Consider the following 20,829-nt stretch of genomic DNA (forward strand, 5'->3'; position numbering starts at 1 on the left):
CTGACCATTACAGGTCCACGTTGAGCATGATGTATAATCATTTCTAAGTTACATACTGACTAATTAGTTGTATTTTAGTCGCTGTGATAATCATCAGCAATTTCATCAATAAGATAACGATAAATTTTTTGATCAATAATACTGCCTGTAAATAATCTTCGACAAATATCAGAAATTTCATTAATTATTTCCGGCGCATTGTTTCCTGCTCGTTTTCTTCCGATCAGAACTTCTAATCTATCTACGTCAGAAAGAACACTGTTAGGACAAGCAAAAAGACCGCTTCCTTGAGTAGAAAAACCACTTCCTGTAGCGCCTGACTTAGGTTCGTTAATTTCACCAGGGTCATTAAGTCGCTGTTTAGCTTCTTCAACGGTCACATTTGCTTCTTTAGCTAGTTTTTCATATAGTTCATCTCTATGTATCATTGCTTCTCGTTTAAAGTCATTAAATCCTGACTAGTAGTATCTAAAGAATATCGATTTCTGTGGGCGGCATATACTGTAGCAATCCATTTTTCAGGTTTTACCCGTTCAACAGAATCTTAATACACGAATTTCGCTCCTTTTTAAAAAAAATCAACAATACCTGCTGACTCTCCTCGATCATTGAGTAATTTATAATGATCTTTAACAAATATATTTCTATAAGCTCCAGGTGTTTGCTGAGGAGGTTGTGTTTTTTGTTGTCGTTCTACTGAAACTCCTCAACTTCGAATATCGAACAAACTTCTATCCCAAATTTCAATTTTACGCTTAAAAACCCCCATAAACCGAAGCTTAATTTAAAACTAGGCATGTGGCCTCGCTTTCAATGCTTTGCCGACGGAGACTGACACAACAATATCCTAAAAGTCAGATTCACTCAATGACAAAACCTGGAGTTTTAGTTCTTGTACAGAGATTAAAAATTTCCTTAGGTGCTAAGGATGAACATAATGGTTTCAGTATAAGAGATGGAGTTGTTAATACAACCATATTAGTTATAGAAATATCTAAGAAACAAACTAGACAATGCTCCATACATTTCTGAAACGAAGACCTTGAACTGTGAACAATATTAAATATACCGAGTATTTATTTATACGTTGTAGGGTATCATTCGTATTTTTAAAGGACTTGTATTAAAGTTAAAAAGTATCTCATTATTCCGATGTTTTAAGTGAAGAACACTGTATTTCTGTATGAACATCTCTCTCTCTCTCTCTCTCTCTCTCTCTCTCTCTCTCTCTCTCTCTCTCTCTCTCTCCACAATTGCACGTATATTTGCAATATCGTCAGTAAACCTAATACTTATATGAACGGAAAAATTGGGGAGGATGTCCAAAGGGGTTTCGGTGTTGAGGGGTTCCACTGTGCATATATATTAGCATATCTATGTCTATGTATAGATTATCCCATTTTGATGAGATTGAAAGATCTCTGATCCCCAATGAGATTGTTATGAAACGAGAAGAAATGAAATAAGAATAAAAGAAACTAAATGAGAATAAATGAAAAAAATAAATAAATAGATAAATAAATAATAAATAAATAAATGAATTATTAATAAATAAAACACGTACATAAATAGATATTTAAATAAATAATATATCAATAATAAATTAAAATTTAAAACTAAATAACAAATAAATAATACATTAAACATTTATAAATTTATCATGAATAAATACATAATAAACAGTTTTCAGATAAGGATTAATAATTAATGCATACTAAATAATAAATAAATAAATAAATAAATCAACGTTGTGTTTTTATTTCTTGTTGTTTAACGTTTCTAAGTATAATAAAATAATAAATTCTGCTGTCGTTGTTTGAAAATAAGTTGTTTATTGTTATTATTAATATGTGACCTACGCATCAAAAGTACAATATAGTTCCACTGGGGATTGAACCCAGGACCTTCTGCGTGTAAAGCAGACGTGATAACCACTACACCATGGAACTCCTTGCTTTAATGCTCTCATGGGATGGTAAATATATATTGGTAGATCCTAATAAGACCAGATTCAGAATACCTTAAAATAACGCCCTCGGGTTATCTCGCAAAATCTCGAACTTCCAAAACGATGCATTCACTGGTAAGAGAACAATCAAAATGTCAGAACTTAGCCTGGAGGATTTACATTGTTTAAAACGTCAAAGATTTAAAAGAAAACTTCAATCTGTTTAGCGTCAGCAGACAAATGGCTATGATAGTGTCGCGTACGTACACCCTAATTTGCAGGAAAAGTATGCATGATAGTTGTAAAAAAGAATGATTTTATTTTAAATTAAAATAATAAAATAAATTGAATAAATTGACTTTAAATTAAACGAACAAAGCTATAGAATATTGTAGTTTCTTTAAATTAACTTCCAATACAATAGAATAATATTATACCGAAACTATCCAATAATGTTAAGTTAATTAAAATACCAAAAAACAATCGAATACTGTTTTAAAATTTAAATATCAAAACTATAGGAAATTTTTTTTTTAAAATTAAAATTATTTAGATAATTGTCAGACTTAGATCCAGGATACTGAAAATCGGTTTATGTAGACATTTGCAGGGTTTTTAAACTAACATTATTACATTGGAGACTAGTAGATATCACTAAAGACGAAAGTTGGTCTTAGTCCAGCGGGACTAAGGGGAAATTGGATATTAATTTAAGTTCAACAGAAAGGGTGGGAGGTGAGGTCTGCTGTCTTCTGAATTTGCAAGAAGTGTTTTTTTTTTCCCACTGCATTTAGTTAAAGTTTATTTAAATTCCATACCTGAAACATTGCTTTGATAGCAAAACTGTCTATACCTCTAAACATGCATTTATAGCTAAATTGTATATGCCACTAAACACGCTTGATAGATAAACTGTATATATCTCTAAAAGATGATTTGATGCATATTACTAAAGCTTCAAAGAGCTTGTTTAATTGGCTTGGTGCAAAAGAAGATAAAATACATTCTTAAAAATTTTTTTTAGTATAAAATCAATTTCAATGAGATATTTTTATTTTGCTTGTCTATGTATGTTATTTTTTATAAATCTACTGGGGGAAATAGCATTGACGCCCGCAAAAAGGGGAAATTGTCCCCACCCCCTGGATTTCATCGCGAAAGAAGATTTGGCCTACATCCGTAAAACTTAATTGCTGATCACTATAAGTTTGCCTCCTCACCCAAAAAATAATTCTGCGATCGCCCTTGCATGAATATTATTGTTATTATGTATTATTATTATTATTATTATTACTATTATTATTATTATTATTATTTTGAATGCTCATATTTTTTATCATAATTAAAGTACATGTACACGATTTCATGATATTATTCAGACTTTCCAACTCCGATCTCCACTTCCAAGTAAATATATGGAACATTCAGCAAGCAGTGATAGTCCCGTTTTGAGTTTTAGCGTCCGATATCAGGAGCGGCAACTTGTCCGTAAAGGGTATTGTGAAAAGGGTCCATTGCAATTCAGATTTGTTAAATTTCTCATTAAAGAGTAGCAAAATCCAAAGCTACTACAACTTTCTAACATCAAATGTAAATACGTCACTGCATTACAGTTGAAAATTTTATCAAGGCAATCACACGCACTTTCTTCTGACTGGTTTCGTCTCAGGTACCGTTATACACATCCTCTGTATGATGAACTTAAAATAGTGTCTCCGTCTGGAGGCGATGTTTGCCGGAAAGCGGACAAGGAAATAGCCAAGATGGATTTGAAGAAAAGAAACAATTTTAAAACATTTTTTACATTATATTTTAAGTTATCAAACTCACAATAAACACAACATCGATCAGTTAGGAATATTGTTCATAAAATTGTTCAATTTTGGTGTTATTTGCCTCATTTTCTAACAGTCATACAATGTCACAGCCTGGAGCTCAAAATACAAATTCTTCTTAGCCTAGTACCTTAGCGTCCTATGATGCTCCGATAAGGCAATTTCAGTACAACTCTACGGGAAAATGATATTTATTTTCAATGGAATTTTCACGTAATATTTTGTATGACGTATATTTATTTGTCTGTATTGGACATGTAAGGCACGAGTTTATCTTGAGTTTCCCAACACTATTGAATTCCATGCATGAAATATTAATAGAAATACAACAAGCCGTTATATGCAGCGGCTTTTCTTTTTTAATTTAGTTATGATATTGATAGCGTGCTACCTTGGCCTCCCATAATGTTCCGCTCACGAGGTCAGGCACGCACAGATGAATGGCTGATAAAAGTGGAAAAATTCAAGATGGCGAAAGTAACACGTAAAAGTGTTGGCAATAAAGGAATAACATTGAGACGGTTATTTCCAGCTATATCGCCACCAGCTTTTTCGTTGTATTAGTCACAACTATACCAGTTAAAGTAATACTGAGTGTTTGATGAGTCACTATGGAGTACTGTCATTTTTAGCCATTATGTGTGAGTTGATGGGGAATTGGTATGGTGAGAAATTCCGGAAATATATGGATGTACTTTTTGCGCGCCTGTGTGTGAAGAATAGAAGCCTTATTTAAATGAAAGTTTCGTGGATTATGTCTTACCTTTATTTTACATAATGTTTCAATATTTTCTAATTTACCGAATGTTTTGGTCATGAAGCATTCTTGTATTTTGAAATGCAATGATAGAACAGATAATGGGGTCGGCCTGGGTAGGATTTGTTTGGTAATGAAGTAGATACCCATTTATGGAATGCAATTTTTGGAGCTTTACACTTTTGACGTTTCTATCTATCCTGCTTAGAATATTAATAGTTTGTTATTTACGATATGATAGCCACGACTGGGAATCTGTATATGTCAAATATTAATATTGGTTCTATTTGAAAAATATGCTCAGAAAATAGATTTATATCTGAAATCGCTGAATAATTTGACATAGGAATCATTAGATTTATGAAGCGTGTACTTGAGCAATGTTATCATGAAAAGGTGTGCTCTCTTCTAAGGTAGATGCTAGGTTTTCCTGGTCGCTGTTAAACATTGACGATCTAAAGAGATTTTTTTCCTCACATAACTCATCTCGGATATCAAAAATATTTTCCTTTCTAATTTAGTCAGGCATTTATGACATATTTGCCTCAGATTATAGATTACTTGTTGTAAAGCATTATTAACAATTTTAACCTTCTGTTTAATTGTACATTGAAATGTGTAACTGGTCAAATATGAAGGAATCTTACAGTTGCCTATGACCTATCAGAACTGCTGCTGTAAGTGTGACAATAAAAGGCTGTTTCACAATAGTACTCGTGCAGCTCTAAGAATTTTTAAAGACGTACAACTAGTATCTAACGCTCAGTTTACTGGCTTGGATGTGGCCTATTGCTGTTAGAATATTGAGCTTGTCGTTTTGGAGCTATTGCTAAACACACACACATACACACACAAACACACACACACACACACACACACACACACACACACACACACACATATATATATGATGCCTGTCAATGAATCATTCCTGACAAATTGATTATTTTATCGTCATAGTGATTTTGAAGTTTCAGTTTAAGATTATCTAAATCAATTTAGATGAATCAATTGCACAGTTTGAAGATGATATAATTCACCTGTTTAAACAGATTGGCTTCCGTTGTGTTATGATGCAGTGCAAAAGATTCGAAGAAAGTAATCTCTAAAAATGTTTGCGAATCAGCGACAGGAGAAAATCTCAGTGACCATAGGGACCACAAGTTATTAATTGATGAACACCAAAAGCACACATAAATTAATACTGTACATGTATGCGTTGACACATTTTGCTTTCATAACCATTGTATTTAGCGTTATTTGAGAATACAGTACATGGTACCGATCATGCGTTAGAGAATGCATGTATGTATGTATGTATGAATGGATGTATGGATGTATGTATGTATGTATGTATACACCATCTATATCCTAATATACCATAATATATATTAAGATTTTGTGCCTACTTTTAGCGATAAATACAGACATATTTAGTGTGTGCTTTTGAGTCAGTATAATGTATCGGCTTAAATTCCAATAATCACGCACCTTTCATGTATTGATCGTGTTTATGTCACAGATTGACGATACGAAAGACATTCATGCCGTGTGTGTGTGTGTGTGTGTGTGTACATAGTCTGCACTGATGAATATTTCTCAGAGTATGTGTATCAACTCCGTTAAATACAACTAAAATGTTACATTTATCTCTGATCACTTTAGGTATTTGTGTATATCGTTGAGTGACATAAATTTTATCCGTATTTTTATGTCTGCCTCTGGAAAATATTCTAGCTGGACTTGATTGTTTATCCAGCATCACATCACCGTATACTACGAGATTATTATCAAGTCAATCTAATTCATCAATTGTCAACACTCAGTGCTTCATCAATATCGGTTATAAAATTAATAATGTCGTCACCATCTTCATTTAACAATTTTGCATTTTCATTAAAATCTTTAAGTACATCATAACATCTCTTATCATCGACTAATGGTGCAACTAAATACAACTTGTCCCACTTTAACCATCTCATTATAAGATTAAGCAGTCATTGCGTTTTACCGGACCCAGATGGACCTATTATAATCATTCTGATAGAATAAGGTAATGCTGAAATATGTTTTACTGGCTCTTGCTTTCGTGTCGCTGAGAATCAATTACATCCATATTATAAATATACGTGAATCTATATTGTTTACGTTGTAGAGTTAAAACTCCAACCACTGATTTGGCTACTGTTACAACAAAAAAATGGAAAAAATAGAATATGGTAGAAAATGTGCAATAAGTAACAGAATATTTTTTTCGTTTTTACCTAAAATTCAACGTAAGGATAATAATAAATAATAATAATGAGGACTTTGTATAGCGCCTAATCTTTAGAAGCTCTAAGCGCTTTACAACATTAGACAACACCTATAAGATAAAAAACATATAATAATATTATTACAAAAACAAACACCGTGAAATTAGAAAAACATTAAAAAATCAAAAACATGCTGAGAATATTTCAAATAGGAAACATTATTAGGTCTTTAAGTTTGTTCTTGCAGTCGAAATAAGTGAGTTTTGAGAGCCCTCTTGAATGTGATCACTGTGTCTTTGTGTCTAAGTTCAGTGGGCAATACATTCCACGTTGCTGGGCCCTGGTATGCAAAAGAACGCTGTCCATATGACTTTGTTTTCATAGTGGGAATAATGAGTATACGATTGTCAGAAGAGGAACGTAAGTATCTTGCTGGTGTGTACACATGGGTGAGGTCGGATAGGTATGTTGTACTAGAGTCCGACAGTGAAACGTAGCACAGAGAACAAATTTTGTGTTTGGTTCTGGATCGAATGGATAGCCAGTTTAGGGTACAGAGCAGCGGGGAGGTGTGCTCTGATCGTGATACTCTAAGTATGATCCGAGCAGCTGTGTTTTGAACTTTTTGAAGTTTCTGGAGTAGATATTGAGATGAACCAGACAGAACTGAGTTCCAATAGTCCAGTCTTGAAAGTACTAATGAACACACAAGTGTTTTAGTGGCATCAACTGAAAGATATTTGCGAACTGAGCTGATGCGTCTCAACTCAAGATATGCAGCCTTGCATATGTACATGACATGTTGGTGCAATGTGAGAGTACTGTCCAGAGTAACACCTAGGTTTCGTACTGATTGTGTGAATTTAATGTTGGCCTTGCTGATATTTATTGTTTGAGGTCAAGGATGTGAATGAGAAAGTCTTTATGCTGTGATCAGAATGGCCTCAGTTTTATCATCATTCATCTGCAGCTTGTTACATATCATCCATGATTTCACATCAGAAATGCACTTCTCTATACCTTGGATGGTAGCATCAACTTCAGTTGGATGGCTAGATTTGTACATTTTGGTGTCATCAGCGTACAATTGGAGAGACACTGGATGATGATCTATGACACTTGAGAGCGACTGAGTGTACAGAATGAAGAGAACAGGTCCAAGAACAGACCAATGTGGAACACCACAACATAGATCAACTGGGCTGGAGTGTATCCCATTTGCAGATACAATTTGTGTCCTGTTGACCAAGTATGAATTGAACCACGGTAAGGCTGTATCATGAATGCCAAATGCATGCTGGAGACGGTGAAGTAATATAGCATGGTCTATTGTGTCAAATGCTGCAGACAAATCAAGGAGGGTGAGGACTGTAATCTTTCCGCTATCCAAAGCAGAGAGAATGTCATTAACCACTTTTAGAAGAGTAGTTTCAGTACTGTGGCAAGGGCGACATGCAGATTGCACATTGCTAAAAAGACTGTTTGAATTTAGATGAGATACAAGCTGGGATAGAACAACCTTTTCTAAGATTTTTGATATGACTGGGAGATTAGAAACTGGGCGGTAGTTCTTCAAATCGTTATGGTCTAGTGTTGGTTTCTTCAGCAGAGGCTTTAGAATGGCAGTTTTGAAAAATGATGGGAATTCCCCGGATGAGAGAGAGGTATTAATAACATCAGTTAGTGAAGGCAATAATGGCTCTAAGCACTCAAGCAGCAAAATGGACTGACCTTTGCTCAGTGTGAGTGTGGTTTGGAATAGTTCAAACGATGTGTGGTCGAAATTGAATGTTGTGGTGTAGTTAAGACGTTTTATCATGGAGTTCTTTGTGATGACAGCAATTCCACCTCCGCGAGAATTACGAGGGAACGACTTGATGGAGTAAGAGTGGGTGTTAGATCCGCACACTTGGGCTCATCTTTAACCATTCATATGGAGACAATTCAACAAAAGCTGTCAAAATTTTCAGGAACTCCTTGGGCTAAATACCCAGGAGAAAAACGCATTCTGCCGCTGCAAAATGGTTAGCACGACAGGCAATATGGCAAATTGTTATACCACCACCTAAACTAAATCAGCATGCACGTTTTGATGTCAGCACTCCTAAGGAAGTTCATCAAGCAGATATTCTATTTTTACCATAGATACTATCAAAAATTGGGAGACGTCAATTAACATACAAATACGCGTTGACTGTCGTTGACTTTGCATGTAGATATAAGGAAGCAGAGCCATTATCAGCTAAAACAGCTGCTGAAGTTGTAGCTGCTTTGAACGAATTTATCAACGAGGACCCTTACGATGGCCACAACTATTACAGGTTGATCCTGGCAAGGAATTTCCTGGTGCAGTATCATCTCTGATGAAAAAACATAATGTCGAACATAATAGACAAGAACATACCATAATTAGACGAGGACATACAGCAATTCATCGTGATCAGGCAATTGTTGAATGATTTAATTGAACACTTGCTGAGCGGTTATTTGGATATCAGTATGCGAAGGAAGTAATTCAAGATACGAGTTCTCGTGAATGGGTTGCAAGATTACCATATGTGATAGCTGCATTAAATAATGAAATTATTCGAACAACCGCCATGAAACCTATTAATGCAATTACAAAGAGAAATATACCAATAAAACGACATGATTTTTCAAAACAACCAGTATTAGGTAAGGTTACTGTCTGATGTTTATATGAACCTGGTGAACATGAAGTTGGTAAATAAGAGCGACTGATCCTATTTGAGTGTAACGACACATAAAATATCTAGCGTGGTACGATCAACGGGTAGACCTGCAATCTACAGATTAGGTTCAACTGCTCCTCAACGTGGATTTGAAAGTGAACGATTACAAGCAATTCCTGAAGACACACAATTACCACCGCATTCACTTTTGTAAACTATCACCTTGACGTCGATTACATTCAAGACAGGCCAGCTTTACATTTTCGCGTTTATGACCAAACTTACTATTAATTCTGTCTACAGTAAATTGTCTTGGATCATTACTCGAGTATCGCCACAACATTATTGTATTACAGCTCGCACAATGATTATTTTGCTGTTGTTTCGGCATCATTATAAATTCAGTACTAAGGTCAAATTCGCGCTTATTATTTGCACACTGTTTATAACTATTTTTTTTCTTATTATATTTTTGTCAATAACATCGCCAGTGGTTTCTGTAACGTCTATAATAACCGTCCGCAACTGAGATATTTGTCTAACTCTAGACACTGTGAGATAAACTAAATTTGACAATTCGATACGATCATCGACGATCCAAACTCGCGTATCAGAAATGGTTAACCCCTGAGATGAATGAATCGTCATTGCGTATGCTAGCGTCCATGGAGTTTTTTCCATTTTGAGCGCATCTTCAACATCATTGACAAGAACCGAAACAATATCAATTAATACAAGATTTTATTTTTCTGACGATCCTGGTATATCAACGTCGATATTCTGCCATCGCGTATCAACCGGTCGATAACATAATGGTACGGGTAGATTTGAAAACCTTTCTTTATGTAGCATAAAAAATTGTTGTTAAAGTGTATCACGAACTATCTTTCTACTTGCCATTATCAAATCATTTGGTCTCCATAAGTTCCAAACGTTGCTCATAGGATTTCTGAAATTATATCACGCATTATTTCACATTGAACTTTATTCGGCTGTAGTTTGATTAATTTCTTAAACTCGCTTAATTCTGGATCAAAAGATCAATTTAACGCAAGATTTTTCACTTCTTCGTGGAGATTCTGTACGATAAATAACGCCATTAGGTCGTACAAACTGATCATAGTTTGCATCATCAGAACGTTGAAATAGCCACACTGACACAGGATCGTTTTTACTTATTTCGTTAATAAAATCAAATATATTTCCGTGGTAAAATTTAACAGTTCGATTTCATGGAAATATTGTTACTCATTAGTCCACGCATGCGCATTATGATCAATAATTTCAATCGAAGCTCCTTTTGATTTATATTTTGATTCGTACAAAATCTCTGCGGTCATAGATTTTAGTCTTCCTGGGAATATTAGTTTCTTTTCTAGCTCAGCGACATCTTTGACGGACGCTCCGATATCTTGAACTATTTCTCCCCACTCATTTATTATTTTACGTCTTTTATCCGTTGGACCGTTTCCACGAGTCGAAACGGTAAAATGTTCCGTCACTCGTTCGGTTACACATTTCAGTCTTGAAAATTATTAGATTATTAACGCTGGGGTTATCATTTATCGGATAAATTCCATAAATAACTGCAGTTACAATATACGCTCTTTCATAATACAGTTTGTCAATACCAGTCAACATTCTTGGTTTGGAATTTTTACTCAGTATGGCAATTTTTTCATTATGAAGGACAGGATCATATTTGTCACGAATAATCCAATTGTCTGTTTCTGCTAATACAACAAATTTTACTTTCAAAAACTATTTTCGATTGTGGAGATAATTAATGATAGTTGCAGCTCGTTTGTCGTTCATCTTAGCATCGACACCATCTGTGATTTTAAATGTTGACCACACATGAGATGCGCCATCTTTGCTAAAAAAAAAAATCTTGGCGTCGTGAATTTCATTAATCAAGGTTTTATTCTTCGGATCAACCTGAGCTTTTATCGGTATGTCAGGGGATATTCTGTCAAGATTAAATTTATCTTTAGATGGCTTAATCGTAGATACTCTCTCAAATTCATCCATTTTTAATGATAGTTTCCTTGACTCCTTGTAACAAAGCTTGCGTAAACGAATTCTGCGGACATGATTTGCAAAGCGTTCGTAATGGAAGTCTAGGTCCAAAATCGTGTTTGAAATGCAATGTTGGATTTAGAGGAAAAACGCAATTGTCTTTGCAATGTGATGGTAAACAATACAGAGATCTGAAAAGATATTATGACAAAAAAAATGTTAATGACAGTGACAGGGTTATAAAATATAGAAGATTATCTGATAAGATTCTCAAAGTAATGATTTAGCCAAATTATTATTTAAACAAATGGTATTATATAAAAATGAACCAAAAAGACTTTGTCAATCATCCAAGGTAAGACTTTGCTAAACACACCATTATTAAAAATTATTAAGCAAATCGTGATGGTGTAATCAGACACTGTCGACGAAAAATACCAGTTGGTATTCTCATTAATACTGGTTATCCTAATGATGGGAAGAAATAGTACTTCTGCCATAAAAATATATTCGAATTTTTCAACGGAGTACTCGAAGACGGTCTTGAAATCGCTTATATCAACGGTATAAAAATCGATAATAATTTAACTAATCTGAGAGCTATCACGCAGAGTCAAAATTGCAAATTTGGAAACACTGGTAGATGTAAACAAATGGAAAAAGGGCGTTAAATCTACACATGCAGAGACTGATTAAGAAACAATATTTCAATCAATGAATGCAGCTGCCAAATATTTGGATCTTCAATCAAAAGCAGTATATTTTGTCACAAATAATATCACTAGATCTGCTCTCTCTAAGAAATATAAACAAAATAAAATCATTTCCCAGTATTGTTAAGAGAGATAAATCTCTCTCTCTCTCTCTCTCTCTCTCTCTCTCTGGTAGAGGTATTACCTGGTTGTGCCCCTTATATTTACTAAACTAATTTTTATTTTATTTGTTTTTTGGTATCATCATAACCATTGTTAAAATAATTATGATACTGTTACTCTGAGACCTTCGGTATGAAAATGCGCTCAAAATCCCTATTCATATAGTACTGCTCCTTCCTTTCTTAAGGTCCATGACCTGAAGGAAGATAAATAACTTTGTAGTAGATATTTCTGCGTAGATCTAAATTCATTTTGTCATGGTAATTAATTAACCATCTGTGTCATAATTAATATCAGTGAAGTAACATAATTATATAACAGTTCAAATTAGTAAAGGGATATTTATGATTTCTAAATTACAACGAAATCAAGGCCATACATGTAAGTTATTTTTCGATCTGTAAACATGCAATAATTTAACTATGTGCGTAACAATTAACACACGTAATTTAAGAAAATATTTCACTTACCTCCTGTCCACTTCAAAATGCAAATTTCCAGTCTGACAGAGAGATTCACGGACTTTTATAGCCAAACATTTTGGGAGAACCCAATATCCCAGAACGACTTAATCAGATGATTCTCTAAAATGTTCTGGACTTGTGGGTTTTTCCAGACGGGTTTTCCAGAATGACTTGATCACATGATTCTCCCGAATATTCTGGACTTATGGGTTTTCCCAGAATGTTTGACTATAAAAGAAGCCAGAATATCTATATCCCCAGTCCGACTGGAGCTGTATTGGAGACAACAGGTTAAGTAAAACATTTATTCAGTAGTCAAGATGTTGTGTTTGCACTATATTACATAATTGTACTATATCGTCCTGGTTGAGGAATATAATTTAAATATATATTTTATGATATATATAATAAAATGAATTTTGAAAATATTAATGATATTATTTCTACAAAAAAAAATTAGAAAAAGACGGTATAAAGATTCAACTTGATCCTGAAAAAATTATGTCTGATTTTGAATCATTACGAAATCGTAGTTTGAAAGTGGATACACATTATCGACCGAATATCGATTGATTAAAACGATCCAGCAGATCATGTTACAATCTTTATCAGCAGTGAAAGATATAGAAGTGGAAACATTCATACCACTTTCTATCGCGATTGACAACATTAAATCAAAATTATCTAACGAATATGAAACAAAAAATCATCAATACATGCGTAAGACAATTAAAAAAGATTATATCAGATCGTGAAAACGAAACTGCTGTCACTGATGAAAGCAAGAGTAAAAGTGAAAGTAGCGATGAATGAAAACTAGTGAGAATCAATATTTTTTAAAAATTATGTTATAATATATTTTTTATTTTATAAAATATACCAAATCAGGTTTTTTCTTCAGAATTAGACAAGATTTTTTATATTGATCAAATTTAATACAGGAATGTGCATAATTCACAATCTGACCTCTATCACATGTGATCATATAAATATGTTCTCGCCGTAGTTGATTTAATTGTTCTGCGTCAATAAAAAGTCTTCGTTGCCGTATTCATCAATAACTATATTAACACTAAAATTGTTCTGAGCTGACCGGAGCCTGTGTCATTATTATTATATCATCGTTGTAGTATTGTGTAACGCCAGAAAATACATTGTGTAATTGGTTGAATGATCGTCTAAACTCAGAGTTAATGGGATCGAAACATTACTTGATCAATTGTTCATGGACAATCGGATTTAATGTATCATCATGGGTATATAAATCACCTATTATTGTAGGAAAGTTACTCCCCCAATATATCCACGGATAGTTTCTCTGATATTCTGGTTCCGTTATGTATTTATCTTCGTCGGTGAAAACATCAGCCCGCGCTGGTTCTAGTGGTCCTTCATATTTTGGTGGGATTTCAGGCCATCCTAAAACATTTCTGATTGATGATTGATAAATATCAACGATGTAATCTGGAGAATTTATTTCTATCGTAGCCGATAGTGTTGGTTCGTGATCTGAAATAGCTATTTTCGATTCTCTTTCGGTTACTGATTTGATTCTGCGTTGAAATTCATCTTTGATTTGTTCGATTTGATAACTTCCTGTATGAATAGAAACAACATTCCATTCAGGTGTTCCATCATCTTTATTTTTATTTACAAATACTAGTGAATTATTCGCCTGTAATGTACCAAATGATTTTAATCTGTTGTTTGGTCAGCTGTAATAATATACTCGTAATTGTGCTAGTGCGATTTCTTTTACTGGAATCGCAGTTGAAATATTAATACTAAATTCTGCATTAGTTGAGCTTACCGATATCATTGATGTTTTTGACGGAGTCGTATTCGTTACGATTTGTTGTAGTAGCTCGCTTGGCGATGTCAGTGGAATTGACATTGTTATTTAAATCCTGATTTTCTAAATCAATCACTGTCGTTGCTTCTTGTAGATTTTGATCATCTCCGTGAACTCAAAATCTGATATTTTTCCATCACTAAGGCTCGTTGATAATAAAGAGGATAATTTGGAGTATGCTAGCGTTGCTGTATGTAATTTTATTATATAATCATGTAATTCTGCATTCGTGCACGTGCATTTTTTTATTTTTTTATTTTTTTAACACAAATTGTTACAACTGCTGGTGCCATAATTGTTATTGTCGATAATAACACGCCGTTCCAGCAATAAAAGCAGACGCTGAATAAAATATTATATCAACATTAACTACGCGTCTGCGATATTTTTTATTTATTTTCACTACATTCTCGTCAACGATATTTTTCAATTTTGTTTGCCATTCACGTGCTTGATTGTACCTGAATTTTTTAATGTTGATTGAAAGGCTCATTATACTTTATATAGTAACCAATTGAGGTGTTTCAGCCACAAATTCCAGTTACCACCAGTAAGACGTTGCGGTTACGTTTTTATCAGATGCTTCCAGTATAAAGGTTTCTTCGTCTCCTTTATTTAAGATAATAGACACAACTCCAGAAAAAGTTTCGGTTGAATGACGCCAGGGTTACGTAGTAAATATCTGAAATTTTGCAGCGCTGAACACAGACAGTCTATACACACCAGTGACTGCTACAGTACGTTTGGGATCGTTATTTTGCTGTGACCATGTTGAGAATCTTGATGACACCGTGTATACTATGTTGGTAATCTGCCCGTGGAGGATTTTAATTAGATTAATTTTTTTAACGATCTCAGGAATCCCAATTGTAACATTTTCTAGTCTGTGTCTGATAGTTTCAATATCTGATATAGCTGTTTTAATATCGCCAAGTTTTGCGATAATATGAACGAGTTTTACGTTAACGGTCAACTGGGTGCCAAATAAATCATCTGCGATTTCATTACGTTTTTGACAGTTTCTACGAAGTACTAGTAAACGCGCTTACGTGAGAATCATAATCAGCTCGTAGCGTGCATAATTTAGTATCTACTGTCTCTACATATCTTTTGTTGCAGCATCTTCATCAGATGTTGGATCTCTTTAAACATTCATGCTGAGTTCGCCTGTCATTGTATCACCGGTGTTCCGCGAACGATTAGAAACGCTTCATGCAATTTCATTTCTAATAGTTGCGAATGATATATTTGAGTCTCTGATTCTACCACCGTCAGTAAATGTTATTCCTAGTAGCACCGAGAACTCTACGAACTATCTCATTCCATTTGATGTTACTCGTCTTTAAAACACCGCATTTATCCTGAAAAATAACAACTTCACATCGGTCAACTCCAGAGAGGTTCATAATATCGCCAAGTTTATCTTTAGTCGCGTAATTTGACAAATCAATAACATCTTTTTTTTCTTGCCCTTAGTGGTGCCACTAAGAGAAGGTCTTCCATAAATATCAACCATTTTACTTTGAGATCCGTTTCAAACGACGCGGTTACTTGTAAAATTATGCACGACTTTATGATGTTATGCATTGGAAGATTTTGATATAGCGTAAAGTACATTAATTAGTTCACGACGACATATCGGTGGATCAGTTAGTGTTTGTATTGGTAATGTTGAATACCAGAGTAGAGTGTTTTATTGTGTTTATATATTTTAAAAATTCATTTGGTGGAGCCAACCCATACGAATCGAAATAAACGATTCCACGTGGATCAATTGCGTATGCCATCCAATGAGTACCAGACCCTTAATTATCATCAAGATTAATAATACCTGTTTCAAAATTGTTTGGTTGTTTTGGTAACTGATCACGCATAAAAACACCTCCGAAATTTTATATATTTAATTTTTAGCAGCATCAAGTTAATCAAAGTTAGGCATTGGAAGAATTAGCAAAGTGTTCCTGGAAGTCTCAGACCTTTTCCGTACCGATAAGGGGTTCCCGGTAATCTTAGACCCCTTCCCTTTTTACATCCCTTTCCTGCCATTTTATCAACAAGCATACTAACAATTTTTCCGGCAGTACCGCTTAAAACGCCGAGTGCAACTGTTTTTGCGATGGCTGGAGCTTGAGAGGCTATTAAACCTGGTATAGCTCCAAGAAGTGGAAATATACCACCTGCTTTAATCGAGTCTTTAATAGCGTTCGGAGAAAGATGAAGTTGAACTTTTTTTATTCTAAGGCCTAATTAATATGTTTGAGTTGAGTCTTGGTTAATGATAATTTGTTTTCTACCACCACTAGAAGTTTGATCTTATTTCAGTGATATTTCTATTCTGCATTTATTTGCGAGTTTTGATTGTAATTGTTTCACCTGACCGGAAGCCAGTAACATTTACGTGACTATACGAAACTTTTATAATATGGTGAGCAATTTCATTACATGTTTTCTACTGGTGCATCAATCAGTCGCATTCTTCCACCAGCACCTTCAAGTAAAATTGCTTTATCTGAAAGAATAACTGCAATTGCTCTGTAAGCTTCATGAAAAATTGGTGGACCAACTACAGCAACAAGATGTTACTTGAGCTTGAAAGTGAATATCAACCACAGATTGTCTAGATAAATCAAGATGCTCCAGGGAAAAGTAATAAATCGGATACAGCGTCGTAAAATCTAATTGTGATATTTGCAACCCTGTGTCTATGTTTTGATCACGTCCCATAAATGTCATCAGATGATGATATGCACGAGCTACATCAGTTTGATCAAAATTTGACAATATATCCTCAGCTGATTCTTGATGTCCGTTTATCCGTAAAGAAACTTCATTAACTCCAAGTTTGTCAAATATCATATGGCCACGTGTTTGTGAATTTATTCGCTCAAAATCTTGAAAAGCAACAAATATATGTCGTGGTGCGGAAACACCCTGCTGTGATACTATGTACCATGTAAATAAATCACTAACACTAGTTTGAACACTGTCTGTGGTCACTGTCAACCATGTTAGTAATGATTGACCACCTGAATCCACCAAAGAAAGTAGTTTTTGTTCTTCGGCAATCGTTGGAGTCATTATTGGCATCCAAAACGAAGCCTTGTTAGTATTACTTTACCAGCATCACCAGCAGGTCGCCAAATTGCATCATCATCAGTTGTCTTTATTACAAGTGCAACTGTATGTCTAGCTCCAAAGATAACTTTTCTAACATTTCTGCAAAATCCAAAAATATGTGACAGTGGAATGCGCATGAAAATCTTCTACGAACATCTTTCAGCATTAAAAATCCAAAGTTGTAATCTTGATTAGCACCATGAGACACCGGCCACACCGCAGCATCAGCAGTGTCTTTCTTTGACCGTTGAAAATACTTTACCGACAAGATTACCAATATCATTAATACCTTTTATCACGAACAGCATCAATAGCCTTCATTCCTAGTTGTTTTGCAATCGGTATTACCTTTGGAGCTATCCTTTTGAATAAACTCATAACATTATCACCGAGTGTATCTCCATGAATCGCTTTGTGAGTTGGTACTAGTGAGTTCACTACCCTGACCATTACAGGTCCACGTTGAGCATGATGTATAATCATTTTTAAATTACATACTGACTAATTAGTTGTATTTTAGTCGCTGTGATAATCATCAGCAATTTCATCAATAAGATAACGATACATTTTGTGATCAATAATACTGCCTGTAAATAATCTTCGACAAATATCAGAAATTTCATTAATTATTTCCGGCGCATTGTTTCCTGCGCGTTTTCTTCCGATCCGAACTTCTAATCTATCTACGTCAGAAAGAACACTGTTAGGACAAGCAAAAAGACCGCTTCCTTGAGTAGAAAAACCACTTCCTGTAGCGCCTGACTTAGGTTCGTTAATTTCACCAGGGTCATTAAGTCGCTGTTTAGCTTCTTCAACGGTCACATTTGCTTCTTTAGCTAGTTTTTCATATAGTTCATCTCTATGTATCATTGCTTCTCGTTTAAAGTCAATAAATCCTGACTAGTAGTATCTAAAGAATATCGATTTCTGTGGGCGGCATATACTGTAGCAATCCATTTTTCAGGTTTTACCCGTTCAACAGAATCTTAATACACGAATTTCGCTCCTTTTTAAAAAAAATCAGCAAAACCTGCTGACTCTCCTCGATCATTGAGTAATTTATAATGATCTTTAACAAATATATTTCTATAAGCTCCAGGTGTTTGCTGAGGAGGTTGTGTTTTTTGTTGTCGTTCTACTGAACCTCCTTAACTTCGAATATCGAACAAACTTCTATCCCAAATTTCAATTTTACGCTTAAAAACCCCCATAAACCGAAGCTTAATTTAAAACTAGGCATGTGGCCTCGCTTTCAATGCTTTGCCGACGGAGACTGACACAACAATATCCTAAAAGTCAGATTCACTCAATGATAAAAGCTGGAGTTTTAGTTCTTGTACAGAGATTAAAAATTTCCGTAGGTGCTAAGGATGAGCATAATGGTTTCAGTATAAGAGATGGAGTTGTTAATACAACCATATTAGTTATAGAAATATCTAAGAAACAAACTAGACAATGCTCCATACATTTCTGACACGAAGACCTTGAACTGTGAACAATATTAAATATACCGAGTATTTATTTATACGTTGTAGGGTATCATTCGTATTTTTAAAGGACTTGTATTAAAGTTAAAAAGTATCTCATTCTTCCGATGTTTCTTGTGCAGAACACTGTATTTCTGTATGAACATCTCTCTCTCTCTCTCTCTCTCTCTCTCTCTCTCTCTCTCTCTCCACAATTGCACGTACATTTGCAATATCGTCAGTAAACCTAATACTTATATGAACGGAAAAATTGGGGAGGATGTCCAAAGGGGTTTCGGTGTTGAGGGGCTCCACTGTGCATATATATTAGCATATCTATGTCTATGTATAGATTATCCCATTTTGATGAGATTGAAAGATCTCTGATCCCGAAAGAGATTGTTATGAAATGAGAAGAAATGAAATAAGAATAAAAGAAACTAAATGAGAATAAATGAAAAAAATAAATAAATAGATAAATAAATAATAAATAAATAAATGAATTATTAATAAATAAAACACGTACATAAATAGATATTTAAATAAATAATATATCAATAATAAATAAAAAATTAAAACTAAATAACAAATAAATAATACATTAAACATTTATTTTTTATCATGAATAAATACATAATAAACAGTTTTCAGATAATGATTAATAATTAATGCATACTGAATAATAAATAAATAAATAAATAAATCAACGTTGTCTTTTTGTTTCTTGTTGTTTAACGTTTCTAAGTATAATAAAATAATAAATTCTGCTGTCGTTGTTTGAAAATAAGTTGTTTATTGTTATTATTAATATGTGACCTACGCATCAAAAGTACAATGTAGTTCCACTGGGGATTGAACCCAGGACCTTCTGCGTGTAAAGCAGACGTGATAACCATTACACCATGGATCTCCTTGCTTTAATGCTCTCATGGGATGGTAAATATATATTGGTAGATCCTAATAAGACCAGATTCAGAATATCTTAAAATAACGCCCTCGGGTTATCTCGCAAAATCTCGAACTTCCAAAACGATGCATTCACTGGTAAGAGAACAATCAAAATGTCAGAACTTAGCCTGGAGGATTTACATTGTTTAAAACGTCAAAGAATTAAAAGAAAACTTCAATCTGTTTAGCGTCAGCAGACAAATGGCTATCATAGTGTCGCGTACGTACACGATAATTTGCAGGAAAAGTATGCATCATAGTTGTAAAAAAGAATGATTTTATTTTAAATTAAAATAATAAAATAAATTGAATAAATTGACTTTAAATTAAACGAACAAAGCTATAGAATATTGTAGTTTCTTTAAATTAACTAACAATAGAATAGAATAATATTATACCGAAACTATCCAATAATGTTAAGTTAATTAAAATACCAAAAAACAATCGAATACTGTTTTAAAATTTAAATGTCAAAACTATAGGAAAATTTTTTTTTTAAAATTAAAATTGTTTAGATAATTGTCAGACTTAGATCCAGGATACTGAAAATCGGTTTATGTAGACATTTTCAGGGTTTTGAAACTAACATTATTACATTGG

General features: G+C 34.0%; 2 non-coding genes across 2 annotated transcripts; both read right to left on the reverse strand.

Moving 5' to 3' along the window:
• Window positions 1-1,876: 1,876 nt before the first annotated feature.
• Window positions 1,877-1,949, reverse strand: Trnav-uac (transfer RNA valine (anticodon UAC)). The gene has a single exon. It is a non-coding gene; the product is annotated as a tRNA-Val (tRNA).
• Window positions 1,950-20,118: 18,169 nt separating this feature from the next.
• Trnav-uac (transfer RNA valine (anticodon UAC)) lies at window positions 20,119-20,191 on the reverse strand. The gene has a single exon. It is a non-coding gene; the product is annotated as a tRNA-Val (tRNA).
• Between the last annotated feature and the right edge of the window lie 638 nt (window positions 20,192-20,829).

This window comes from Sinohyriopsis cumingii, chromosome 12 (genome assembly GCF_028554795.1).
Source record: "Sinohyriopsis cumingii isolate HCF-2022 chromosome 12, ASM2855479v2, whole genome shotgun sequence".
Classification (NCBI taxonomy): Eukaryota; Metazoa; Mollusca; class Bivalvia; order Unionida; family Unionidae; genus Sinohyriopsis; species Sinohyriopsis cumingii.